This window comes from Hippopotamus amphibius, chromosome 4 (genome assembly GCF_030028045.1).
Source record: "Hippopotamus amphibius kiboko isolate mHipAmp2 chromosome 4, mHipAmp2.hap2, whole genome shotgun sequence".
Lineage (NCBI taxonomy): Eukaryota > Metazoa > Chordata > Mammalia > Artiodactyla > Hippopotamidae > Hippopotamus > Hippopotamus amphibius.
Genome location: NC_080189.1, coordinates 183,791,605 through 183,817,666, shown reverse-complemented (window position 1 = coordinate 183,817,666; position 26,062 = coordinate 183,791,605). Strand labels below are relative to the sequence as shown.

Here is a 26,062-nt window from a genome sequence, read left to right as displayed (position 1 = left end):
ACATGGAGTGTTCAAACAATACACAATACACACACAGAGAGAGACAAAAAAAATCAACAAAACTGTGACAAGGAATTTGACTGTTACTCACGTTGGTCTCTATGCTTCTAACACAGAGATGCAATCGTCAGGTGCATCACCGTGGAAAAATGCTTCATCAGCGTGAATGTGTCCATTTTGAACAACAGGAAGCACAGTCGAGGAAAAAAAAGAAGAAAACACATTTATCGCCATTGACTCTTGCATTCTCCATTCCATTTACCCAGTCCTTTAGGAATGCATAGCTTCTTCATAATGTAGACACTGTTTTCTCTTGAAAGAAAAACTCCATACTTGAGACTGAGAACAACAAAACCGACTCCCAATACTTCAAGTCTATCTGAATCTTAGCCACAGAGGTGACATCTTTCACCCATAGATGTTATGATGGGCATCAGGGTTGGGAATTTTTCTTACTATTTCTTTCCTTACCATTTATGTTCACCATTAGACAATAATATATCTGTTCTTCTGCACCTACTATCTATATCTTTAATGGTGCTCTCATTGATATATTGGTTTGGCCAAAAACTTTGTTTGGGTTTTTTCTGTAACAGCTTATGAAAAAAAAAAAACCTGAATGAACTTTTTGTCCGATACAATATTAATAATTTTAAAACTCCATCTTAAAACTGGAACTTTAAACATTCTTAACATCTGTCCATAGGATGAAATAAACAAAGAAGTAGAGTATGGAATGTATTGGGCCTCAAGGTTCCAGACCTTTATCATTTGTCATCCGTGACTCATCTGCTAATCATCACTGGTTCAAGACTCGGTTTCAGTTCATTCATTTATATATTTGTATCAGTTAAGTTCCAAATCATATATGATAAAATAAATACACAACAAAAACCAAAGAACAAGACACTTGAATACCCCAACTTCTCTCTAATTAATACCAAAATAGATTATACCTTTCATGAATAAATAGCAATATCACATGTTACCAATTAATCAACATAAGGTTCCATATCATATTTATCATTGGGTCATAGATAACTTTTTGATCATATCTATTATACTTAAACCAAATCCCCAAACCAAGACTGGAACGTTCGCCATTACTCACCTGGGTCTCTGTCCCCTAGCAACCTGAAAAGGAGAAACTTGATCACAGTGGCGCCTCTAATCACCTGGAGCTTCGATTCTGAAAAGTACCAAACAGAGAAGGTGATAACAGACATTGAGACCCACTCGCCTTTGATCGGCTTTGATCGCCTTTGATCGGCTCCATTATCATAACCAATGAAAGTGCAGGAAGAGAAAGACCACATTTCTTATCTATTTGACCTCAGAGTTCCAGACACGTAGTAGTCGTCATTGATGACTCACACCCTGGCATTTATCCTCATCGATCCACAAAAGAGGACTTTCTCTTCATTTGATATTGTTGACTGATTCATTTGTTAATTCGCCAATGACAATTTTGATGCTCTAGGGTTCGCAGAACCCAACGAGGCCTTGGGACCACTCACCTGTCTCTAGAACCATTCTCACATCATTTTCTCTCTCTCATATTTATTATTGGGGTTTCACATATGCATTAATCAATATAAAGCTTCCTATCAATTTCTTGTTTATCAATAGGATAAAAATGCCCTTCTTTAATTGTCTTTCACCCATATTGCTAGCATAGGCATGCCTTTTAGAGAAACCACCCGACCCCAAACTAGGAATTAGATGATGCTCACATGGGTCCCCTGGCTCCTACAACCAAGATGCCATCCTAGGCTGTTGCTCAAGGTAGCATCCTCCTTTCAGCTCCAGGGCGTCCACTCTGAGGAGTATAAAGCAAAGCAGACAATAAAATGGTGGAGACACTCTGCACTCATCCCTGCTTCCACGTTCACATCCTTATTTAGGCGCTCCCTAACGCAGTGGATATGGGAAACCCGTTGAAAACGAAACACTTCGATCTTCCCACTGTGCCACAATGCAGAAGTTGTCCATCGCTTCTCCTGGCCCTTTATCCTTACCCTAAGTGCTCACAGTCATGTCTGATTTATTTTTAATTGAAATTCAGGGTGTCCATGGTATACTTTGGCTCAACATATATTTTGGTAATTGGAAATTGTTTTTACTCCAGTCATCTTTATTTTTAATTATATATTTATTGATAGATTCTCCAATTATACTGATGGAATGAAAATCCATGACACAAAGACCACAAATAAACCCCTCACTTATTCTTGACATCTGTCTATAGGACACCTTCTCAAGTTGAGAATGGACATGATCAATTTAATATTGGACCTCAGAGTTCCAGACAAGTATTCACCATATACCACTCATATTGATGACCAGAAATCATCATTGATCCAATACTATTTCTATTTTCCTACATATTTCTATTTTTATTGATTAAATTTTAAAAAATCACTAATAATTTTAGCAGTACAATTCAAAAAAAAAAAAAAGAAATGCCTTGACGCATATAGAATAATCCTCAAATATGTATTTCTCTTTAACACATTATTTTCCATATATGCACTAATCACTATAATGGTTTGTATATCCATACTCAAATCTAAGTTGAAACAAATCTGAGTTGATGAAATCAATACAAGAATAGGATCGATTTATCTTCCTGACACCTCTCTATAGAAACTATTTCACCAGAAGGAAGAGACTACTTGTGTTCTCATTGGACCTCAGAGTTTCAGACATGTTTTCATCGTTCACAACTCTTCCCATCACGTCCATCATCATTGGTCCATCACTGAGTCTCTTTTCTTCCATCATTTCTATATTTGTATTGATTACATCATCAATTAATCGGTAATCATAAAAACAACGTATGGTTCACTAAAAATCCCAAGAATTAGACCTTTTAATACCCCTAACCTCAGTTTACAGAATCATTTCCCATTAAGTCCATCTCCTCCAAGTTTTTACCTCAGTCCTACACATTATCAATTATTCAAAATAGTTTTTCTTATCATATTTATCATTGAAATATGTTTTTAATTAATTTAATACTTTTTAATAACACTGTGAGTACCCTCAAGCACATCGCCCAATCCAAGATAACCACCTTACCCATCATTCACCTTAGTTTCCTTCCTCACACAGAGGTGGCATGACAAGTGAGCAGAGCAGAAGCTGAAACAGCAGGAACATCTGTTCTGAAGAATAAAAGCAGACAAGGTGATGATACTACTGAGATATTCTCTCCACTGACCCAAATATCCCACTATTCATTTACATAGTAATTGAGGCATTGACTGAATTATGGTAATATTTATTTCTTTTTCCCTTAATAAATCAAATGTCAAAGTTGTAACTGAGTCAGTAATCAATATCTGTCACTTTCTATAACACCCTTAGCCAAAGAGGTAACACCCTTATACTACATCTTTCTTAATGGTTATTGGTCTTTTCAAAACATATTAATGTATTACTGTATGATAGTAATTTTTGCCTAAGCACATATTTTTATAGTTGAAAAAGGCTTCACACCCATCATTTTTTTATTTCACACATTTATATATTGACTATTTCATTGATCCAATTATAAAAACAGAAGACATGCATGGTCATAATAACCAAAACAAAGATCTTTGTATATTCCTAACCACTGCCTATAACATCTCTCCAAACAAGACGAATGCACTAGATTCCATTTGCATCAGACCTCAGAGTTCCAGACACGTATTCATCACATGCAACTCGTATGCCACCAGTAGTCATCATCAGACCAATACTGTCCATTTTTCTCTACATACATTTCTTTTTCTTTATTATATAAATCACAAATTCACTAATAATTTTAATCAGTACAATTAAAGAGCCTTGATGTACATAGAAATATTCTTACTTTAACACATTAATACAAGAATATGATCTATTTATATTCCTGAACTCTCTCAATAGAAAAAGTTGGGAAAATACTATTTACGTATGCATTGGACCTCAGAGTTCCAGACATGTTTTCATCGTCTAGGACTCTTCCCGAAACGATCAGCATCATTGGTCCATGATTGAATCTCTTTTTTTTGTTCAATTCTGTTTACTGACTAATTCAGTAATTCACTTATAATAATTTTTTAAAAACCCTATTATTCACAAAACCTTAGAAGAGTCACGATAACCCTACTGTGTACATAGATCATTCTCATTAAATGTATCTCTTTTTTAAGTTAGATGCTGTTTTTCACCTACTCAGTATTACTATCTATTAATGTGTCATAAAAGTCAATAGTTATCACTGAGCTACAGTTGGCCTTCTGTTATTCTACATGGAGTGTTCAAACAATACACAATACACACACAGAGAGAGACAAAAAAAATCAACAAAACTGTGACAAGGAATTTGACTGTTACTCACGTTGGTCTCTATGCTTCTAACACAGAGATGCAATCGTCAGGTGCATCACCGTGGAAAAATGCTTCATCAGCGTGAATGTGTCCATTTTGAACAACAGGAAGCACAGTCGAGGAAAAAAAAGAAGAAAACACATTTATCGCCATTGACTCTTGCATTCTCCATTCCATTTACCCAGTCCTTTAGGAATGCATAGCTTCTTCATAATGTAGACACTGTTTTCTCTTGAAAGAAAAACTCCATACTTGAGACTGAGAACAACAAAACCGACTCCCAATACTTCAAGTCTATCTGAATCTTAGCCACAGAGGTGACATCTTTCACCCATAGATGTTATGATGGGCATCAGGGTTGGGAATTTTTCTTACTATTTCTTTCCTTACCATTTATGTTCACCATTAGACAATAATATATCTGTTCTTCTGCACCTACTATCTATATCTTTAATGGTGCTCTCATTGATATATTGGTTTGGCCAAAAACTTTGTTTGGGTTTTTTCTGTAACAGCTTATGAAAAAAAAAAAACCTGAATGAACTTTTTGTCCGATACAATATTAATAATTTTAAAACTCCATCTTAAAACTGGAACTTTAAACATTCTTAACATCTGTCCATAGGATGAAATAAACAAAGAAGTAGAGTATGGAATGTATTGGGCCTCAAGGTTCCAGACCTTTATCATTTGTCATCCGTGACTCATCTGCTAATCATCACTGGTTCAAGACTCGGTTTCAGTTCATTCATTTATATATTTGTATCAGTTAAGTTCCAAATCATATATGATAAAATAAATACACAACAAAAACCAAAGAACAAGACACTTGAATACCCCAACTTCTCTCTAATTAATACCAAAATAGATTATACCTTTCATGAATAAATAGCAATATCACATGTTACCAATTAATCAACATAAGGTTCCATATCATATTTATCATTGGGTCATAGATAACTTTTTGATCATATCTATTATACTTAAACCAAATCCCCAAACCAAGACTGGAACGTTCGCCATTACTCACCTGGGTCTCTGTCCCCTAGCAACCTGAAAAGGAGAAACTTGATCACAGTGGCGCCTCTAATCACCTGGAGCTTCGATTCTGAAAAGTACCAAACAGAGAAGGTGATAACAGACATTGAGACCCACTCGCCTTTGATCGGCTTTGATCGCCTTTGATCGGCTCCATTATCATAACCAATGAAAGTGCAGGAAGAGAAAGACCACATTTCTTATCTATTTGACCTCAGAGTTCCAGACACGTAGTAGTCGTCATTGATGACTCACACCCTGGCATTTATCCTCATCGATCCACAAAAGAGGACTTTCTCTTCATTTGATATTGTTGACTGATTCATTTGTTAATTCGCCAATGACAATTTTGATGCTCTAGGGTTCGCAGAACCCAACGAGGCCTTGGGACCACTCACCTGTCTCTAGAACCATTCTCACATCATTTTCTCTCTCTCATATTTATTATTGGGGTTTCACATATGCATTAATCAATATAAAGCTTCCTATCAATTTCTTGTTTATCAATAGGATAAAAATGCCCTTCTTTAATTGTCTTTCACCCATATTGCTAGCATAGGCATGCCTTTTAGAGAAACCACCCGACCCCAAACTAGGAATTAGATGATGCTCACATGGGTCCCCTGGCTCCTACAACCAAGATGCCATCCTAGGCTGTTGCTCAAGGTAGCATCCTCCTTTCAGCTCCAGGGCGTCCACTCTGAGGAGTATAAAGCAAAGCAGACAATAAAATGGTGGAGACACTCTGCACTCATCCCTGCTTCCACGTTCACATCCTTATTTAGGCGCTCCCTAACGCAGTGGATATGGGAAACCCGTTGAAAACGAAACACTTCGATCTTCCCACTGTGCCACAATGCAGAAGTTGTCCATCGCTTCTCCTGGCCCTTTATCCTTACCCTAAGTGCTCACAGTCATGTCTGATTTATTTTTAATTGAAATTCAGGGTGTCCATGGTATACTTTGGCTCAACATATATTTTGGTAATTGGAAATTGTTTTTACTCCAGTCATCTTTATTTTTAATTATATATTTATTGATAGATTCTCCAATTATACTGATGGAATGAAAATCCATGACACAAAGACCACAAATAAACCCCTCACTTATTCTTGACATCTGTCTATAGGACACCTTCTCAAGTTGAGAATGGACATGATCAATTTAATATTGGACCTCAGAGTTCCAGACAAGTATTCACCATATACCACTCATATTGATGACCAGAAATCATCATTGATCCAATACTATTTCTATTTTCCTACATATTTCTATTTTTATTGATTAAATTTTAAAAAATCACTAATAATTTTAGCAGTACAATTCAAAAAAAAAAAAAAGAAATGCCTTGACGCATATAGAATAATCCTCAAATATGTATTTCTCTTTAACACATTATTTTCCATATATGCACTAATCACTATAATGGTTTGTATATCCATACTCAAATCTAAGTTGAAACAAATCTGAGTTGATGAAATCAATACAAGAATAGGATCGATTTATCTTCCTGACACCTCTCTATAGAAACTATTTCACCAGAAGGAAGAGACTACTTGTGTTCTCATTGGACCTCAGAGTTTCAGACATGTTTTCATCGTTCACAACTCTTCCCATCACGTCCATCATCATTGGTCCATCACTGAGTCTCTTTTCTTCCATCATTTCTATATTTGTATTGATTACATCATCAATTAATCGGTAATCATAAAAACAACGTATGGTTCACTAAAAATCCCAAGAATTAGACCTTTTAATACCCCTAACCTCAGTTTACAGAATCATTTCCCATTAAGTCCATCTCCTCCAAGTTTTTACCTCAGTCCTACACATTATCAATTATTCAAAATAGTTTTTCTTATCATATTTATCATTGAAATATGTTTTTAATTAATTTAATACTTTTTAATAACACTGTGAGTACCCTCAAGCACATCGCCCAATCCAAGATAACCACCTTACCCATCATTCACCTTAGTTTCCTTCCTCACACAGAGGTGGCATGACAAGTGAGCAGAGCAGAAGCTGAAACAGCAGGAACATCTGTTCTGAAGAATAAAAGCAGACAAGGTGATGATACTACTGAGATATTCTCTCCACTGACCCAAATATCCCACTATTCATTTACATAGTAATTGAGGCATTGACTGAATTATGGTAATATTTATTTCTTTTTCCCTTAATAAATCAAATGTCAAAGTTGTAACTGAGTCAGTAATCAATATCTGTCACTTTCTATAACACCCTTAGCCAAAGAGGTAACACCCTTATACTACATCTTTCTTAATGGTTATTGGTCTTTTCAAAACATATTAATGTATTACTGTATGATAGTAATTTTTGCCTAAGCACATATTTTTATAGTTGAAAAAGGCTTCACACCCATCATTTTTTTATTTCACACATTTATATATTGACTATTTCATTGATCCAATTATAAAAACAGAAGACATGCATGGTCATAATAACCAAAACAAAGATCTTTGTATATTCCTAACCACTGCCTATAACATCTCTCCAAACAAGACGAATGCACTAGATTCCATTTGCATCAGACCTCAGAGTTCCAGACACGTATTCATCACATGCAACTCGTATGCCACCAGTAGTCATCATCAGACCAATACTGTCCATTTTTCTCTACATACATTTCTTTTTCTTTATTATATAAATCACAAATTCACTAATAATTTTAATCAGTACAATTAAAGAGCCTTGATGTACATAGAAATATTCTTACTTTAACACATTAATACAAGAATATGATCTATTTATATTCCTGAACTCTCTCAATAGAAAAAGTTGGGAAAATACTATTTACGTATGCATTGGACCTCAGAGTTCCAGACATGTTTTCATCGTCTAGGACTCTTCCCGAAACGATCAGCATCATTGGTCCATGATTGAATCTCTTTTTTTTGTTCAATTCTGTTTACTGACTAATTCAGTAATTCACTTATAATAATTTTTTAAAAACCCTATTATTCACAAAACCTTAGAAGAGTCACGATAACCCTACTGTGTACATAGATCATTCTCATTAAATGTATCTCTTTTTTAAGTTAGATGCTGTTTTTCACCTACTCAGTATTACTATCTATTAATGTGTCATAAAAGTCAATAGTTATCACTGAGCTACAGTTGGCCTTCTGTTATTCTACATGGAGTGTTCAAACAATACACAATACACACACAGAGAGAGACAAAAAAAATCAACAAAACTGTGACAAGGAATTTGACTGTTACTCACGTTGGTCTCTATGCTTCTAACACAGAGATGCAATCGTCAGGTGCATCACCGTGGAAAAATGCTTCATCAGCGTGAATGTGTCCATTTTGAACAACAGGAAGCACAGTCGAGGAAAAAAAAGAAGAAAACACATTTATCGCCATTGACTCTTGCATTCTACATTCCATTTACCCAGTCCTTTAGGAATGCATAGCTTCTTCATAATGTAGACACTGTTTTCTCTTGAAAGAAAAACTCCATACTTGAGACTGAGAACAACAAAACCGACTCCCAATACTTCAAGTCTATCTGAATCTTAGCCACAGAGGTGACATCTTTCACCCATAGATGTTATGATGGGCATCAGGGTTGGGAATTTTTCTTACTATTTCTTTCCTTACCATTTATGTTCACCATTAGACAATAATATATCTGTTCTTCTGCACCTACTATCTATATCTTTAATGGTGCTCTCATTGATATATTGGTTTGGCCAAAAACTTTGTTTGGGTTTTTTCTGTAACAGCTTATGAAAAAAAAAAAACCTGAATGAACTTTTTGTCCGATACAATATTAATAATTTTAAAACTCCATCTTAAAACTGGAACTTTAAACATTCTTAACATCTGTCCATAGGATGAAATAAACAAAGAAGTAGAGTATGGAATGTATTGGGCCTCAAGGTTCCAGACCTTTATCATTTGTCATCCGTGACTCATCTGCTAATCATCACTGGTTCAAGACTCGGTTTCAGTTCATTCATTTATATATTTGTATCAGTTAAGTTCCAAATCATATATGATAAAATAAATACACAACAAAAACCAAAGAACAAGACACTTGAATACCCCAACTTCTCTCTAATTAATACCAAAATAGATTATACCTTTCATGAATAAATAGCAATATCACATGTTACCAATTAATCAACATAAGGTTCCATATCATATTTATCATTGGGTCATAGATAACTTTTTGATCATATCTATTATACTTAAACCAAATCCCCAAACCAAGACTGGAACGTTCGCCATTACTCACCTGGGTCTCTGTCCCCTAGCAACCTGAAAAGGAGAAACTTGATCACAGTGGCGCCTCTAATCACCTGGAGCTTCGATTCTGAAAAGTACCAAACAGAGAAGGTGATAACAGACATTGAGACCCACTCGCCTTTGATCGGCTTTGATCGCCTTTGATCGGCTCCATTATCATAACCAATGAAAGTGCAGGAAGAGAAAGACCACATTTCTTATCTATTTGACCTCAGAGTTCCAGACACGTAGTAGTCGTCATTGATGACTCACACCCTGGCATTTATCCTCATCGATCCACAAAAGAGGACTTTCTCTTCATTTGATATTGTTGACTGATTCATTTGTTAATTCGCCAATGACAATTTTGATGCTCTAGGGTTCGCAGAACCCAACGAGGCCTTGGGACCACTCACCTGTCTCTAGAACCATTCTCACATCATTTTCTCTCTCTCATATTTATTATTGGGGTTTCACATATGCATTAATCAATATAAAGCTTCCTATCAATTTCTTGTTTATCAATAGGATAAAAATGCCCTTCTTTAATTGTCTTTCACCCATATTGCTAGCATAGGCATGCCTTTTAGAGAAACCACCCGACCCCAAACTAGGAATTAGATGATGCTCACATGGGTCCCCTGGCTCCTACAACCAAGATGCCATCCTAGGCTGTTGCTCAAGGTAGCATCCTCCTTTCAGCTCCAGGGCGTCCACTCTGAGGAGTATAAAGCAAAGCAGACAATAAAATGGTGGAGACACTCTGCACTCATCCCTGCTTCCACGTTCACATCCTTATTTAGGCGCTCCCTAACGCAGTGGATATGGGAAACCCGTTGAAAACGAAACACTTCGATCTTCCCACTGTGCCACAATGCAGAAGTTGTCCATCGCTTCTCCTGGCCCTTTATCCTTACCCTAAGTGCTCACAGTCATGTCTGATTTATTTTTAATTGAAATTCAGGGTGTCCATGGTATACTTTGGCTCAACATATATTTTGGTAATTGGAAATTGTTTTTACTCCAGTCATCTTTATTTTTAATTATATATTTATTGATAGATTCTCCAATTATACTGATGGAATGAAAATCCATGACACAAAGACCACAAATAAACCCCTCACTTATTCTTGACATCTGTCTATAGGACACCTTCTCAAGTTGAGAATGGACATGATCAATTTAATATTGGACCTCAGAGTTCCAGACAAGTATTCACCATATACCACTCATATTGATGACCAGAAATCATCATTGATCCAATACTATTTCTATTTTCCTACATATTTCTATTTTTATTGATTAAATTTTAAAAAATCACTAATAATTTTAGCAGTACAATTCAAAAAAAAAAAAAAGAAATGCCTTGACGCATATAGAATAATCCTCAAATATGTATTTCTCTTTAACACATTATTTTCCATATATGCACTAATCACTATAATGGTTTGTATATCCATACTCAAATCTAAGTTGAAACAAATCTGAGTTGATGAAATCAATACAAGAATAGGATCGATTTATCTTCCTGACACCTCTCTATAGAAACTATTTCACCAGAAGGAAGAGACTACTTGTGTTCTCATTGGACCTCAGAGTTTCAGACATGTTTTCATCGTTCACAACTCTTCCCATCACGTCCATCATCATTGGTCCATCACTGAGTCTCTTTTCTTCCATCATTTCTATATTTGTATTGATTACATCATCAATTAATCGGTAATCATAAAAACAACGTATGGTTCACTAAAAATCCCAAGAATTAGACCTTTTAATACCCCTAACCTCAGTTTACAGAATCATTTCCCATTAAGTCCATCTCCTCCAAGTTTTTACCTCAGTCCTACACATTATCAATTATTCAAAATAGTTTTTCTTATCATATTTATCATTGAAATATGTTTTTAATTAATTTAATACTTTTTAATAACACTGTGAGTACCCTCAAGCACATCGCCCAATCCAAGATAACCACCTTACCCATCATTCACCTTAGTTTCCTTCCTCACACAGAGGTGGCATGACAAGTGAGCAGAGCAGAAGCTGAAACAGCAGGAACATCTGTTCTGAAGAATAAAAGCAGACAAGGTGATGATACTACTGAGATATTCTCTCCACTGACCCAAATATCCCACTATTCATTTACATAGTAATTGAGGCATTGACTGAATTATGGTAATATTTATTTCTTTTTCCCTTAATAAATCAAATGTCAAAGTTGTAACTGAGTCAGTAATCAATATCTGTCACTTTCTATAACACCCTTAGCCAAAGAGGTAACACCCTTATACTACATCTTTCTTAATGGTTATTGGTCTTTTCAAAACATATTAATGTATTACTGTATGATAGTAATTTTTGCCTAAGCACATATTTTTATAGTTGAAAAAGGCTTCACACCCATCATTTTTTTATTTCACACATTTATATATTGACTATTTCATTGATCCAATTATAAAAACAGAAGACATGCATGGTCATAATAACCAAAACAAAGATCTTTGTATATTCCTAACCACTGCCTATAACATCTCTCCAAACAAGACGAATGCACTAGATTCCATTTGCATCAGACCTCAGAGTTCCAGACACGTATTCATCACATGCAACTCGTATGCCACCAGTAGTCATCATCAGACCAATACTGTCCATTTTTCTCTACATACATTTCTTTTTCTTTATTATATAAATCACAAATTCACTAATAATTTTAATCAGTACAATTAAAGAGCCTTGATGTACATAGAAATATTCTTACTTTAACACATTAATACAAGAATATGATCTATTTATATTCCTGAACTCTCTCAATAGAAAAAGTTGGGAAAATACTATTTACGTATGCATTGGACCTCAGAGTTCCAGACATGTTTTCATCGTCTAGGACTCTTCCCGAAACGATCAGCATCATTGGTCCATGATTGAATCTCTTTTTTTTGTTCAATTCTGTTTACTGACTAATTCAGTAATTCACTTATAATAATTTTTTAAAAACCCTATTATTCACAAAACCTTAGAAGAGTCACGATAACCCTACTGTGTACATAGATCATTCTCATTAAATGTATCTCTTTTTTAAGTTAGATGCTGTTTTTCACCTACTCAGTATTACTATCTATTAATGTGTCATAAAAGTCAATAGTTATCACTGAGCTACAGTTGGCCTTCTGTTATTCTACATGGAGTGTTCAAACAATACACAATACACACACAGAGAGAGACAAAAAAAATCAACAAAACTGTGACAAGGAATTTGACTGTTACTCACGTTGGTCTCTATGCTTCTAACACAGAGATGCAATCGTCAGGTGCATCACCGTGGAAAAATGCTTCATCAGCGTGAATGTGTCCATTTTGAACAACAGGAAGCACAGTCGAGGAAAAAAAAGAAGAAAACACATTTATCGCCATTGACTCTTGCATTCTCCATTCCATTTACCCAGTCCTTTAGGAATGCATAGCTTCTTCATAATGTAGACACTGTTTTCTCTTGAAAGAAAAACTCCATACTTGAGACTGAGAACAACAAAACCGACTCCCAATACTTCAAGTCTATCTGAATCTTAGCCACAGAGGTGACATCTTTCACCCATAGATGTTATGATGGGCATCAGGGTTGGGAATTTTTCTTACTATTTCTTTCCTTACCATTTATGTTCACCATTAGACAATAATATATCTGTTCTTCTGCACCTACTATCTATATCTTTAATGGTGCTCTCATTGATATATTGGTTTGGCCAAAAACTTTGTTTGGGTTTTTTCTGTAACAGCTTATGAAAAAAAAAAAACCTGAATGAACTTTTTGTCCGATACAATATTAATAATTTTAAAACTCCATCTTAAAACTGGAACTTTAAACATTCTTAACATCTGTCCATAGGATGAAATAAACAAAGAAGTAGAGTATGGAATGTATTGGGCCTCAAGGTTCCAGACCTTTATCATTTGTCATCCGTGACTCATCTGCTAATCATCACTGGTTCAAGACTCGGTTTCAGTTCATTCATTTATATATTTGTATCAGTTAAGTTCCAAATCATATATGATAAAATAAATACACAACAAAAACCAAAGAACAAGACACTTGAATACCCCAACTTCTCTCTAATTAATACCAAAATAGATTATACCTTTCATGAATAAATAGCAATATCACATGTTACCAATTAATCAACATAAGGTTCCATATCATATTTATCATTGGGTCATAGATAACTTTTTGATCATATCTATTATACTTAAACCAAATCCCCAAACCAAGACTGGAACGTTCGCCATTACTCACCTGGGTCTCTGTCCCCTAGCAACCTGAAAAGGAGAAACTTGATCACAGTGGCGCCTCTAATCACCTGGAGCTTCGATTCTGAAAAGTACCAAACAGAGAAGGTGATAACAGACATTGAGACCCACTCGCCTTTGATCGGCTTTGATCGCCTTTGATCGGCTCCATTATCATAACCAATGAAAGTGCAGGAAGAGAAAGACCACATTTCTTATCTATTTGACCTCAGAGTTCCAGACACGTAGTAGTCGTCATTGATGACTCACACCCTGGCATTTATCCTCATCGATCCACAAAAGAGGACTTTCTCTTCATTTGATATTGTTGACTGATTCATTTGTTAATTCGCCAATGACAATTTTGATGCTCTAGGGTTCGCAGAACCCAACGAGGCCTTGGGACCACTCACCTGTCTCTAGAACCATTCTCACATCATTTTCTCTCTCTCATATTTATTATTGGGGTTTCACATATGCATTAATCAATATAAAGCTTCCTATCAATTTCTTGTTTATCAATAGGATAAAAATGCCCTTCTTTAATTGTCTTTCACCCATATTGCTAGCATAGGCATGCCTTTTAGAGAAACCACCCGACCCCAAACTAGGAATTAGATGATGCTCACATGGGTCCCCTGGCTCCTACAACCAAGATGCCATCCTAGGCTGTTGCTCAAGGTAGCATCCTCCTTTCAGCTCCAGGGCGTCCACTCTGAGGAGTATAAAGCAAAGCAGACAATAAAATGGTGGAGACACTCTGCACTCATCCCTGCTTCCACGTTCACATCCTTATTTAGGCGCTCCCTAACGCAGTGGATATGGGAAACCCGTTGAAAACGAAACACTTCGATCTTCCCACTGTGCCACAATGCAGAAGTTGTCCATCGCTTCTCCTGGCCCTTTATCCTTACCCTAAGTGCTCACAGTCATGTCTGATTTATTTTTAATTGAAATTCAGGGTGTCCATGGTATACTTTGGCTCAACATATATTTTGGTAATTGGAAATTGTTTTTACTCCAGTCATCTTTATTTTTAATTATATATTTATTGATAGATTCTCCAATTATACTGATGGAATGAAAATCCATGACACAATGACCACAAATAAACCCCTCACTTATTCTTGACATCTGTCTATAGGACACCTTCTCAAGTTGAGAATGGACATGATCAATTTAATATTGGACCTCAGAGTTCCAGACAAGTATTCACCATATACCACTCATATTGATGACCAGAAATCATCATTGATCCAATACTATTTCTATTTTCCTACATATTTCTATTTTTATTGATTAAATTTTAAAAAATCACTAATAATTTTAGCAGTACAATTCAAAAAAAAAAAAAAGAAATGCCTTGACGCATATAGAATAATCCTCAAATATGTATTTCTCTTTAACACATTATTTTCCATATATGCACTAATCACTATAATGGTTTGTATATCCATACTCAAATCTAAGTTGAAACAAATCTGAGTTGATGAAATCAATACAAGAATAGGATCGATTTATCTTCCTGACACCTCTCTATAGAAACTATTTCACCAGAAGGAAGAGACTACTTGTGTTCTCATTGGACCTCAGAGTTTCAGACATGTTTTCATCGTTCACAACTCTTCCCATCACGTCCATCATCATTGGTCCATCACTGAGTCTCTTTTCTTCCATCATTTCCATATTTGTATTGATTGCATCATCAACTAATTGGTAATCATAAAAACAACGTATGGTTCACTAAAAATCCCAAGAATAAGACCCTTCAGCACCCCTAACCTCAGTTTAAAGAATCATTTCCCATTGAGAGTCTATCTCTTCCAATTTTCGATCCCAATCCTGCACATTATCAATTATTCAAAATACTGTTTCTTCTCCGATTTAGCATCCAACTATGAGTAACTTTTTAATTAACTTAATACTTTTTAATAACACTGTGAGTACCCTCAAGCATATCACTCAATCCAAGACAACCACCTCGCCCATCACTCACCTTATAGCTTCCTTCCTGACACAGAGGTGGTGGGACAAGTGAGCAGAGCAGAAGCTGAAGTAGCAGGAACATCTGTCCTGAAGAATAACAAGCAGACAGGTGATTACAAATACTGAGCTTGTACACCAGAAACTGGCACAACAGTGTAAAGCAATTATACTCCAATAAAGAGCTTTAAAAAAAATTATTGAGATATTTTCTCCATTAACCCAAATATCCCACTACTCATTTAGACAGTATTTGAGGCATTGACTAAATTATGGTAATATTTATTTCTTTTTCCCTTAATGAATCAAATGTCAAAGTTGTAACTGACTCACTCAGTAACTAACACCTATCACTTTCTATATCACCGCTAGCCAAAGAGGTAACACCCTTATACCAATTCTTTCCCAACTGTTATCAGTCTCTTCAATATATATTAATGTATTACTATATGATAGTAATTCTTAGCTAAACACATATTTTTATAATTGGAAAAGGCTTCACATTCACCATTTATTTTTATTTTACACATTTGTATATTGTGTATTTCATTGATCCAATTATAAAAATAGAAAACATATGCATTGTCATAATAACCAAAACAAAGATCTTTGTATATTCCTAACCACTGCCTACAAGGTCACTTCAAACAGGGCAATGAACTACGTTCCATTTGCATCGGACCTCAGAGTTCCAGACACGTATTCATCGCACACGACTCATACATCACCAGTAGTCATCATCGATCCAATAGTGTCCCTTTTTTTCTACATACATTTCTATTTCTTTACTGTATAATCACAAGTTCACTAATAATGTTAGTACAATTTAAAAAAAAACAAGAAAAGACTTGGTGTGTATAGAATTGTTTTACTTTAATATATCTGTCATTAACACGCTCAGTTTTCCATATATGCATCAATCAATATAATGGTTCATATATCCATTCTCAACACTGAGATGCAGCTGCCTTTTTTATTTATATTCCACTTTTCTTAAGCATACATTGAATTACTTTAATAAAAAAACAAACTGAGAAAAGAACTTCAACTATTACTCACACTAATCTCTATCCTCCGACTCTTCAGAGGCAAGCACAGAGCTCGTGCCCATGAAAGATGCTAAATCACTTCTACTGCCTTCATTCTGAGGAGTAGAGAACACAGGAGATGATAAAAAGTATTCAGACCTAATTGCCACTGATCCTTATTTTCCATATTTCATTTACTCACTATTTAGGTAGTCACTATTTTTTCTTTCTATCAATATTTTTTATTTTGTTAAAAGAGTCTTTAGTCTGAAGCAGAACAATTAAACTGATTCTTACATGTGCATTTCTATCCAATCTTGGTCAAATAGGTGACTCACTCATGTCTGTAGTGGGCTTCAGTGTTTTCAATGTTTATTAATGTATCATTTGCCTCACAAAATTCCAGTTGGGACAATGCTTCACCCTATTTTTCCTTATATGTTTATTTATATTTGTTTAATGATTCCATTACAGATCCATTAATAATAACAAATCTAAGTCAATGAAATCAATACAAGAATATGATTGTTTTATATTCCTGACACCTCTCTATAGAAATAATTTCACACAGGGAATAGACTACTTGTGTTCTTGTTGGACCACAGAGTTTCAGACACGTTTTCGTCGTTCAGGACCCTTCCCGTCACCATCATCATCACTGGCCCATGACTGAGTCTCCTTTCTCTGTTCATTTGTTTATTGACTAATTCAGTAATTCACTCATAATAATTGAAAAACCCTATTAGTCAGAGAAAGAAGAGTCATGATATCGCTAACTGTAAATAGATCACTCTCACAGCAATGTATCTCCTTTGTAATGTATACACTATTGTTAATCAATGCATTAATCGATTGATGTTTCTTGAAGTTCTATATCACTGAGCTGCATTGTCCTTCTGTTACTTTATATGGAACTTTTAAACAATACACCGTATACACACACAGAGGGAAAAAAATCAGTGAAACCAAGACGAGAAATGCTTCTAACACAGGGATGAAATCATAAGGTACGTCACTGTGGAGCGATGCTTCATCAGCGTGAATGTGCCCATTTTGAACAATATGAAGCACGGTCAAAGCAAAAAAAAAGAAAAGAAAATTTATCGCCATTGACTCTTGCATTCTACATGTCACTTACCCAGTCATTTAGGAAGCTATAGTTTTTTATAACGCAGACCATTGTCTTCTCTTAACAGAAAGAGCAACTTCAAACTTGAGATTGGCTCCAAACAATAAAATCAGCTCTGCATAGTTCAAGTCTATCTGATACTTGGCTAGAGAGGTGACACCCTTGAGCCATCCATTTCATGATGGACATCAACGCTGGCCATTTTTATTAATATGTCTTGCCTCATCACATATGTCCACAATTACACCATAATGTCGCTCTCATGACTGTATTAATAATTTTTAAACTCAGTCTAAGCACTAGAACTTTGTGCATTCTTAACTCCTATGCATGGGATGAAACAAACAAAGACAAACAGCATGGATTGTGTGGGCCTCAGGGTTCCAGGCGCTTATTTTTCACCATCCATGGTCATGTGTTAATCATCATTGGTTCATTTGGGCTCACTTTTAGTTTGTTTACTTATATGTTTATATCAATTAAATCATTACTTCACTGATAATAATAAAATAAATATTTGCGTAACGAAAGCCAAAGAACACGCCATGACTATCCCTGACTTGTTTCTAATTAATACCAACATAGATTACACCTGTCATTAATAAATATGACTGTTATATATTATCAATTAATCAACATAAGGTCTTATATCTATCATTGGGACATAGTTAACCATTTGATTATATTTACTACTTTCAAAGAATACTATGAAAACACTTAAACAAATGACATAAACCAAGATAAGAACTTTGAGCATTACTCACCTTGCTCTCTGTCCTGTAACAACCTGAGAACAAGAAACTTGATCACAATGGAGCCTAAAAATACCTTGAGCTTCGATTCTGAAAAATACCGAACAGAGAAGGTGATAACAGACATTGAGACTTGCTCTCCATTGATCCACGCATTTGTTGATTGATGCTTTCATTGGCTCAATTATCATAACCAACGAAGGTGCACGAAGAGAAAGACTGCATTTCTTGTCTATTGGACCTCAGAGTTCCAGACACGTATTATTCCTCATAGATGACTCACACGCTGCCATTTATCCTCATCGATCTGGAAAAGAGGGCTTTCTCTTCATTCATTCTATATCATTTATTGGTTAATTCATAAACTCACTAATTACAATTTTAAAACTATATGATTCACAAAACACCAAGAAGTCCCTGTCATCCCTGATATGTATCTGGAGTCATTCTCACATCAATGTATCTTTATTATTAATTATACAACTTCTTGTAAATGCTGTAATCATTGTAATTCTATCAATTACACATTTCTCACAAGGACACTTTGGACTTCCTGGAATATTTTTAATTCTTTTGTTAATATAGTGAAGACCCTAAACCAAAAAACCCAAACCAAGGAAAGAATTTGCTTATTACTCACACAGGTCTCCAGGATCCTAACCACAGATCCGATCTTAAGGCTGCGGATCAAGGGAAAGACCTTAAATTGGGTTCACTGTGTCCCTTCTGAGGAGGACAGGGAAGAACAGATGGCAAAAACGGTTGAGACATTCTCTCCACTGATCACTGCTTTCACCTGTCATTAAACCAGAACTTAGTTAATGATTAATTGGGTGTGAATATTCATTTCTCTTAAGAAAATGAACAAGTTTGGCCTTTGACCAGATTATGAACTTTTATTCCCTTAGAAAACAGTTAACAGTCATATATGATTCACATATTTATATAATGGACAATGCTTCATGCATTCATCTTTACTGATCTATAGAATTATTTCCAGAGTCTCTCACTTATCCAGTTATAATCATAGATGAAAATGCATGCACATAATGAGCAAATCAAGATCCGAGTATATTCTGACATCTTCTGTTGAATACCTTCAAATAATGAAAATGGACTCGATTAATTGTATTGGACCTTGGAGTCCCAGACACACAGTCATCCTCCGTGACTCACGCTGCCCATAGTCATCACTCATCCAGCACTGCACCTCTTTTTCTTCATTCATTTTCACACTATTTACTGGTCAATTCGTAATTCAGTAATTATAATTTTAAAAATGGTTATTCATTGGAACTGAAGAGCTTAGATATCTCTAATACATACTTAGAATCATTCTTGTGTCAGTATCTCTTTCATTAATTACACTTTTTTTATTGTATTAATTAATCAAAATAATACTTCATGTTAATCCCGTATTTTACAATGGGCTATTTGGATTTCATTGATTATATTTCACAACTGGCAATAATACAGTCAATACCCTTAAACAAAATATTGAAACTAAGACCAGAATTTGTCTATTACTCACATGGTCTCCACAGTCCTAACACACAACTGCAACCAGGGATCTCACGACCATGGAAGAATCCTTCAACTGGCTTGACTGCATCCATTATAAGGAATACAGAGCAGAAAAGATGATAAAAATTTCAAACCTTATCTCCATTGATCCTTCTTTTCCACATTTCATTTACTCATTTAGGAATTCATTAACTTTTCATAGCGTAGTGTTATTTCCTCTGGACAAAACAAAACCTTAAACTTGAGACTGAGCCAGAGTAATAACCATGATTCTTAACTTATCGCTGTCTGTATGATCCTTTAAGCAAAAAAGGCAAAAGACTTATTCATTTATTGCTTAAAGGGCATGAATATTTTCTATTTTATTAATACAATTTCTTGCCTGACCACATATGATCCTATAAGATAATGCTTCACCTTCTTCTTTTCATCTTTTTTTAACACTTTTTTCAGGGCTCGATTACCAATTTATTATTATTAATATACCTAAATCCCAAAATGGAATATGATGTTTGTATTTTCCTAACATCGACCCATGGGGCCATTTATAACAGGAGATTGACTAGATCTTGCACTGTCTGGAATCGGTTACGGACACATAGGAGTCACCATATATGACTCCTATGCTTCCTCAGGCACCACTGATTCAGCAGGGGCTCTCTTCTCCACTATCATCGACATCTGTTTATCGATTAATTTGCTATTATTTAAACGACTTCCCTAGTGGTGCAGTGGTTAAGACTCCACGCCCCTAACGCAGGGGGCCTAGATTCAATCCCTGGTCAGGGAACTAGATCCTGCATGCTGCAACTAAGAGTCTGCATGCCACAGCTAAGAGCCTGCATACCGCAACTAAAGATCCTGCATGCTGCAACTAAGACCCAGCGCAGCCCAATAAATAAATAAATAAATATTTATAAATAAATAAATAAACATAAGTCACACAAATAAATCATGAGTAAGACCCTTAAATAACCCTAACATCCATCTAAACAATTATCTCCCCCGACACTCAACTCTTTCATTAACTGAACACCGATGTTCATATTTGGATTAGTCATCATATTGCTTCATATCAATAGTATTTCACATTGGCAGGTACGGACTTACATTTGATACTTTTCTGACAATACATAAGTATCTTTTTAAAAATTCTTCTCAATCCAAGACAAGAACACTGACTACTACTCAAATTGTTCTCCATCCTCCTGACACACAGATGCAGCCACAGGGCTCCTGACCATGGAAGGTGCTACAATCAGCTCAAGAGCATCCATTCTGAGTACAGGGCAGAGCAGATGACGAAAAATTGGGAACCAATCTCCATTGATCCTTGCCTCCTGCATTTCATTGTTAGTGACTTAGACAATCATTAATTTGGAGTATATTTATTTCATTTGCTCTTAAGAAAATGAATTTAAAACTTGACCCTGACTGAGAAAATGAGCAGTGATTATTACTATAATTGTCCATATTTCTCATAGCCAAAGATTCTTCAGTCATGTACCATTTCTTTCTCTTTGGACTTCACTGTTTTCAAATTTACTAACACTGTTTCTTCTATTACCACACATGTTTATAATTGGACAATATGTCACTGCCTTCATCTTTATTTATTTATATGCTTGTTTATTGCTTATTTCATTAACCCAATTATAAAATATAAAGAAAATGCATAAACAGAAAGACCAAAAACAAGTCCCCTGTATATATTATACACATGGTCTCTAGAATCAACTCAAAGAGGGCAACGGACTAGATTCCATTGGTATCGGACCTCAGAGTTCCAGACACGTATTCATCATACATGACTTATACACCACCAGTAGTCAACATCAATCCAATGTCGTCCCTCTTTTATTTCACTCATTTCCATATGGTTTATTGACTAATTTAGAAAATAAATCATAATAATTTGAAACAATTTATTCACAAAGCCCAAGAAGAGTCATGATATCCTAATTCTGTAAATAATTCATTCTCACAGCAAAGTATATTTCTTAAAAATGATGGCATTTTTCATCTATGCAGTAATCAATTAATGTTTCATAAAATTCAATATATGTCACTGAGCTACAGTTGGCCTTCTTTTATTCTGTATGGAACTTTCAAATAATACAGTGAATACACGCACAGACAAAAAAAAATCACTGAAACCGAGACAAGAATTTTGAGGATCACTCACATTGGTTCCTGTGCTTCTAACAGAGCAATGCAAACATAAGCTGCGCGACCACGGAATAACACTTAATCTGGGCAAATGTGTCCATTTGCAGAAGGACAATGCACAGTGGATGTTAAAAGAAAAAAGGAAAATTTACCATGATTGATTCTTGCTTTCTAGATTTATAGTACTCATTTAATTAGGAGATTATAACTTTTTCATAACTCAGAGAATTTTTCTATGAACAAAAAGAACCTCAACCTTGAGAATGACACAGATCAATAACTGACACTTCATCATCACATCTGTGTGATGCTTGGCCAAAGAGGTGACATCATTGGTCCGTTCATTTCCTAATGGGCATCAGCGTTGGCAATTTTTGTTACCATTTCTTGGCTGACAATATATATTCATAGATAGATAATAATTTACCTTTTCTTTTTAAGCTATCATTTATATATCTTTAATGGTTCTATTATTGATCCATTAGTAATACTAAAACAAAATCTGTTAACCCAAAAAAAGAGCATGACGTTATACATTTCAAACACCTGTCTATAGGATCAAATAAACATAGAAAACAGAGTATGTATCGTTCTTGGCCCTCAAGCTACCAGATACTTATGGTCCTCGCCCATGCCTCGTCCTCCACCCAACTTCATCGTGGGTCCCCTAAGTTCCAATTTTAATTCATTCTTTGATATATCTCTATCCATGAAATCATTACATCATTGACACTAATGAAATAAAGACACAAATACCCAAAACCCAAGACCCTCGAGTATCCCCAACATCTCTCCAATCATTATTCCACCACGCATGGGATCTCTCCCATTGATGAATTTCCAGGTCTACATTATCACTTCATCAGCATAAGCTCTCACAGCTTATTTTCAACAGGCCATAATCAACCCTACGCTATAGATCCATTACGTTTCAGAATAGAATGAAAACCCTTAAATCAAATTCAAAACCAAGACAGGAATGTTGGCCATTACTCACCTGGGTCTCAGTCCCCTAGCAACCTGAAAATGAGAATCTTCATCACAAGGGAGCCTCTAATCACCTCCAGCTTCGATTCTGAAAAGTACCAGACAGAGAAGGTGATAAGAGACATTGAGACCTGCTCGCCATTGATCAGCAGATTGCTGGGTTGATGCTTTCATTGGCACAATTATCATAACAAATGAAAATGCACAAAGAGAAAGACCACATTTATCCTCACTGATCCAGTAAAGATGAGTGTCTCTTCATTCTCTATTGTTAATTGATTAATTCATCGATTCACTAATTATAATTTATAACTCTATGATTCACAAAATCCAACAAGGCCTTGATACCGCTAACATGTCTCTAGAAACACTCACATCATTATATCTGTTTCATGTTTATGATTGGGTTTTCACACATGCATTAATCAATATAATGCTTCACATTAATCGATTGTCGATAGTATAAAAATGGCCTTCTTTAATTATACTTCAAATGTTTTATTAATACAGGAAATATATTAGACAAACCATCCAACCCAAAACTACAAATTTGATTCTGTTCACACTGCTCTCCTGGCTCCTGAAACAAAGATGCCATCCTAGGCTGGGGCTCAATCTTTCCTTCAGGTCCAGTGCGTCCACTCTGAGGGTATAAAGCAAAGCAGACGACAAACATGGTTGAGACATTCTCCACTTACCCTTGCTCCAACACTCACACAGATGTTTAGGCAATCATTAATTTAGCGTATATATAACGTCTGCTGAAAACGAACCATTTCACTTGCCACTGAGCCGGAATTTTAGGTTGTCTACAAATTATCCTGTCTACCTCATTCTTACCCTAAGTGGTAATGGTCAGGTACTATTCACTACTAATAGAACTTCATGGTTTCCATGACATATTAGTAGTATTTCTTGTCTCACCACATATTTTGGTAATTGGAAAGTGTTTTATTCCTTTCATTTTAGTTTTAGTTATGTACTTATTGATGGATCCTCATATCATCCAATTATAATAATAGAATGAAATGCATGAATGCAAAGACGAAAAATAAGCCCCTCACTTATTCTTAACAGCTGTCTATAGGACATCCTCTCAAGTTGAGAATGGACAAGCTTAATTTAATATCAGGCCTCAGAGTTCCAGACACATGTCCATCATGTAGGACTCATATTGATGACCAGAAATCATCATCGATCCAATATTGTTCTTCTTTCTACATACATTTCTATTTCTTTACTGGCTAAATTAAAAAATCACTACTAATTTCAGCAGTACAATTCAAAGAGAAAACAACCCAAGAAGACCCCTGATGTACATAGAATTACTCTCAGTTTAATTCATCTCACAATAATACTCTGTTTTTCATAAATGCATTAATCAATATAATGGTTTATATATCCATACTCAACACTGAGATACAGCTTCCTTCTTATATTCCACATTCCTCATAATATGGTGAATTACTTTTATAAAAAAACAAACTGAAAAAAGAACTTCAACTATACTCACATTAGTCTCCACCCTTCTATTATATACAGGCAACCACAGAGCTCAAGTTCATGGAAGATGCTAAATCATCTCTACAGCGTTCATTCTAGGGAGTACAGAACATGGAAGAGAATAAAAATATTGAGACCTATTCATCACTGATCCTTGTTTTCTACATTTCATTTACTCAGTATTTAGGTATTTACTATTTTTTCTTATTCCGTCTATTTTTGTCTTGTTAAAAGAAAAAAACACAACCACTAGTCTGAGGCAGAACAATTAAACTGACACACATTTCTATCCAATCTTGGTCAAATAGGTGACTCCCACCCATTTATTTAATGGGCATTAGTGTTTTCAATGTTTATTAACAGTGTCACTCACGAAATATGCTCAATTTGGACCATGCTTCACTCTGTTTTTTCCATATATGTTAATTTATATTTGCTTAATGGTTCCATCAGAGATCCATTAACACTAATACCATAATATGATCTTTGAATATTCCTGACCTCTTTCTACAAAAGCACTTTCGAAGAGGGAGAGACTACCTATGTTCTGCATTGGACCTCAGAGTTTCAGACATGTTTTCATCGTTCAGGACTCTTCCCGAAACGATCATCATCATTGGTCCATCACTGAGTCTCTTCTCCTCGTTCATTTCCATATTTGTATTGATTAAAGCATTACTTAATTGGTAATAATAAAAATAATATATGGTTCACTAAAAATCCCAAGAATAAGACCCTTCAATACCCCTAACCTCAGTTTACAGAATCATTTCCCATTAAAAGTCCATCTCTCACAGTATTCAACCTCAGTCCTGCACATTCTCAATTATTCAAAATAATATTTCTTCTCAGTTTTATCACTGAACTATAAATAAATTTTGATTAATTTAAAACTTTTTAATAACCCCATGAGTACCCTCAAACACATCATCCAAACCAAGACAACAACCTTGCCCGTTATTTACCTTAGTTTCTTTCTGACACAGAGGCAGCATGACAATTGAGCACAGCAGAAGCTGAAGTAGCAAGAACATCCATTCTGAAGAAGA

At 35.3% G+C, this 26,062-nt stretch overlaps 24 non-coding genes across 24 annotated transcripts; all 24 read right to left on the bottom strand.

Moving 5' to 3' along the window:
* Positions 1-1,326: 1,326 nt before the first annotated feature.
* Positions 1,327-1,401, bottom strand: LOC130852799 (small nucleolar RNA SNORD113/SNORD114 family). The gene has a single exon (XR_009053512.1). It is a non-coding gene; the product is annotated as a small nucleolar RNA SNORD113/SNORD114 family (small nucleolar RNA).
* An 888-nt stretch (positions 1,402-2,289) lies between these two features.
* LOC130852769 (small nucleolar RNA SNORD113/SNORD114 family) lies at positions 2,290-2,363 on the bottom strand. The gene has a single exon (XR_009053486.1). It is a non-coding gene; the product is annotated as a small nucleolar RNA SNORD113/SNORD114 family (small nucleolar RNA).
* A 323-nt stretch (positions 2,364-2,686) lies between these two features.
* Positions 2,687-2,758, bottom strand: LOC130852814 (small nucleolar RNA SNORD113/SNORD114 family). Its single transcript, XR_009053525.1, has one exon. It is a non-coding gene; the product is annotated as a small nucleolar RNA SNORD113/SNORD114 family (small nucleolar RNA).
* A 912-nt stretch (positions 2,759-3,670) lies between these two features.
* LOC130852778 (small nucleolar RNA SNORD113/SNORD114 family) lies at positions 3,671-3,742 on the bottom strand. Its single transcript, XR_009053494.1, has one exon. It is a non-coding gene; the product is annotated as a small nucleolar RNA SNORD113/SNORD114 family (small nucleolar RNA).
* A 205-nt stretch (positions 3,743-3,947) lies between these two features.
* Positions 3,948-4,019, bottom strand: LOC130852827 (small nucleolar RNA SNORD113/SNORD114 family). The gene has a single exon (XR_009053535.1). It is a non-coding gene; the product is annotated as a small nucleolar RNA SNORD113/SNORD114 family (small nucleolar RNA).
* Positions 4,020-5,604: 1,585 nt separating this feature from the next.
* Positions 5,605-5,679, bottom strand: LOC130852797 (small nucleolar RNA SNORD113/SNORD114 family). Its single transcript, XR_009053510.1, has one exon. It is a non-coding gene; the product is annotated as a small nucleolar RNA SNORD113/SNORD114 family (small nucleolar RNA).
* Positions 5,680-6,567: 888 nt separating this feature from the next.
* LOC130852768 (small nucleolar RNA SNORD113/SNORD114 family) lies at positions 6,568-6,641 on the bottom strand. Its single transcript, XR_009053485.1, has one exon. It is a non-coding gene; the product is annotated as a small nucleolar RNA SNORD113/SNORD114 family (small nucleolar RNA).
* Positions 6,642-6,964: 323 nt separating this feature from the next.
* On the bottom strand, positions 6,965-7,036 carry LOC130852813 (small nucleolar RNA SNORD113/SNORD114 family). The gene has a single exon (XR_009053524.1). It is a non-coding gene; the product is annotated as a small nucleolar RNA SNORD113/SNORD114 family (small nucleolar RNA).
* Positions 7,037-7,948: 912 nt separating this feature from the next.
* LOC130852777 (small nucleolar RNA SNORD113/SNORD114 family) lies at positions 7,949-8,020 on the bottom strand. The gene has a single exon (XR_009053493.1). It is a non-coding gene; the product is annotated as a small nucleolar RNA SNORD113/SNORD114 family (small nucleolar RNA).
* Positions 8,021-8,225: 205 nt separating this feature from the next.
* On the bottom strand, positions 8,226-8,297 carry LOC130852826 (small nucleolar RNA SNORD113/SNORD114 family). Its single transcript, XR_009053534.1, has one exon. It is a non-coding gene; the product is annotated as a small nucleolar RNA SNORD113/SNORD114 family (small nucleolar RNA).
* A 1,585-nt stretch (positions 8,298-9,882) lies between these two features.
* LOC130852796 (small nucleolar RNA SNORD113/SNORD114 family) lies at positions 9,883-9,957 on the bottom strand. The gene has a single exon (XR_009053509.1). It is a non-coding gene; the product is annotated as a small nucleolar RNA SNORD113/SNORD114 family (small nucleolar RNA).
* Positions 9,958-10,845: 888 nt separating this feature from the next.
* LOC130852767 (small nucleolar RNA SNORD113/SNORD114 family) lies at positions 10,846-10,919 on the bottom strand. Its single transcript, XR_009053484.1, has one exon. It is a non-coding gene; the product is annotated as a small nucleolar RNA SNORD113/SNORD114 family (small nucleolar RNA).
* Positions 10,920-11,242: 323 nt separating this feature from the next.
* LOC130852812 (small nucleolar RNA SNORD113/SNORD114 family) lies at positions 11,243-11,314 on the bottom strand. Its single transcript, XR_009053523.1, has one exon. It is a non-coding gene; the product is annotated as a small nucleolar RNA SNORD113/SNORD114 family (small nucleolar RNA).
* Positions 11,315-12,226: 912 nt separating this feature from the next.
* LOC130852776 (small nucleolar RNA SNORD113/SNORD114 family) lies at positions 12,227-12,298 on the bottom strand. Its single transcript, XR_009053492.1, has one exon. It is a non-coding gene; the product is annotated as a small nucleolar RNA SNORD113/SNORD114 family (small nucleolar RNA).
* Positions 12,299-12,503: 205 nt separating this feature from the next.
* On the bottom strand, positions 12,504-12,575 carry LOC130852825 (small nucleolar RNA SNORD113/SNORD114 family). The gene has a single exon (XR_009053533.1). It is a non-coding gene; the product is annotated as a small nucleolar RNA SNORD113/SNORD114 family (small nucleolar RNA).
* Positions 12,576-14,160: 1,585 nt separating this feature from the next.
* On the bottom strand, positions 14,161-14,235 carry LOC130852795 (small nucleolar RNA SNORD113/SNORD114 family). The gene has a single exon (XR_009053508.1). It is a non-coding gene; the product is annotated as a small nucleolar RNA SNORD113/SNORD114 family (small nucleolar RNA).
* An 888-nt stretch (positions 14,236-15,123) lies between these two features.
* LOC130852766 (small nucleolar RNA SNORD113/SNORD114 family) lies at positions 15,124-15,197 on the bottom strand. Its single transcript, XR_009053483.1, has one exon. It is a non-coding gene; the product is annotated as a small nucleolar RNA SNORD113/SNORD114 family (small nucleolar RNA).
* Positions 15,198-15,520: 323 nt separating this feature from the next.
* LOC130852811 (small nucleolar RNA SNORD113/SNORD114 family) lies at positions 15,521-15,592 on the bottom strand. Its single transcript, XR_009053522.1, has one exon. It is a non-coding gene; the product is annotated as a small nucleolar RNA SNORD113/SNORD114 family (small nucleolar RNA).
* A 1,005-nt stretch (positions 15,593-16,597) lies between these two features.
* On the bottom strand, positions 16,598-16,669 carry LOC130852754 (small nucleolar RNA SNORD113/SNORD114 family). The gene has a single exon (XR_009053474.1). It is a non-coding gene; the product is annotated as a small nucleolar RNA SNORD113/SNORD114 family (small nucleolar RNA).
* A 2,396-nt stretch (positions 16,670-19,065) lies between these two features.
* LOC130852785 (small nucleolar RNA SNORD113/SNORD114 family) lies at positions 19,066-19,140 on the bottom strand. Its single transcript, XR_009053500.1, has one exon. It is a non-coding gene; the product is annotated as a small nucleolar RNA SNORD113/SNORD114 family (small nucleolar RNA).
* Positions 19,141-19,961: 821 nt separating this feature from the next.
* LOC130852846 (small nucleolar RNA SNORD113/SNORD114 family) lies at positions 19,962-20,031 on the bottom strand. Its single transcript, XR_009053552.1, has one exon. It is a non-coding gene; the product is annotated as a small nucleolar RNA SNORD113/SNORD114 family (small nucleolar RNA).
* Positions 20,032-22,125: 2,094 nt separating this feature from the next.
* On the bottom strand, positions 22,126-22,197 carry LOC130852753 (small nucleolar RNA SNORD113/SNORD114 family). The gene has a single exon (XR_009053473.1). It is a non-coding gene; the product is annotated as a small nucleolar RNA SNORD113/SNORD114 family (small nucleolar RNA).
* Positions 22,198-24,638: 2,441 nt separating this feature from the next.
* Positions 24,639-24,712, bottom strand: LOC130852835 (small nucleolar RNA SNORD113/SNORD114 family). Its single transcript, XR_009053543.1, has one exon. It is a non-coding gene; the product is annotated as a small nucleolar RNA SNORD113/SNORD114 family (small nucleolar RNA).
* Positions 24,713-25,565: 853 nt separating this feature from the next.
* LOC130852808 (small nucleolar RNA SNORD113/SNORD114 family) lies at positions 25,566-25,637 on the bottom strand. Its single transcript, XR_009053519.1, has one exon. It is a non-coding gene; the product is annotated as a small nucleolar RNA SNORD113/SNORD114 family (small nucleolar RNA).
* Positions 25,638-26,062: the final 425 nt, after the last annotated feature.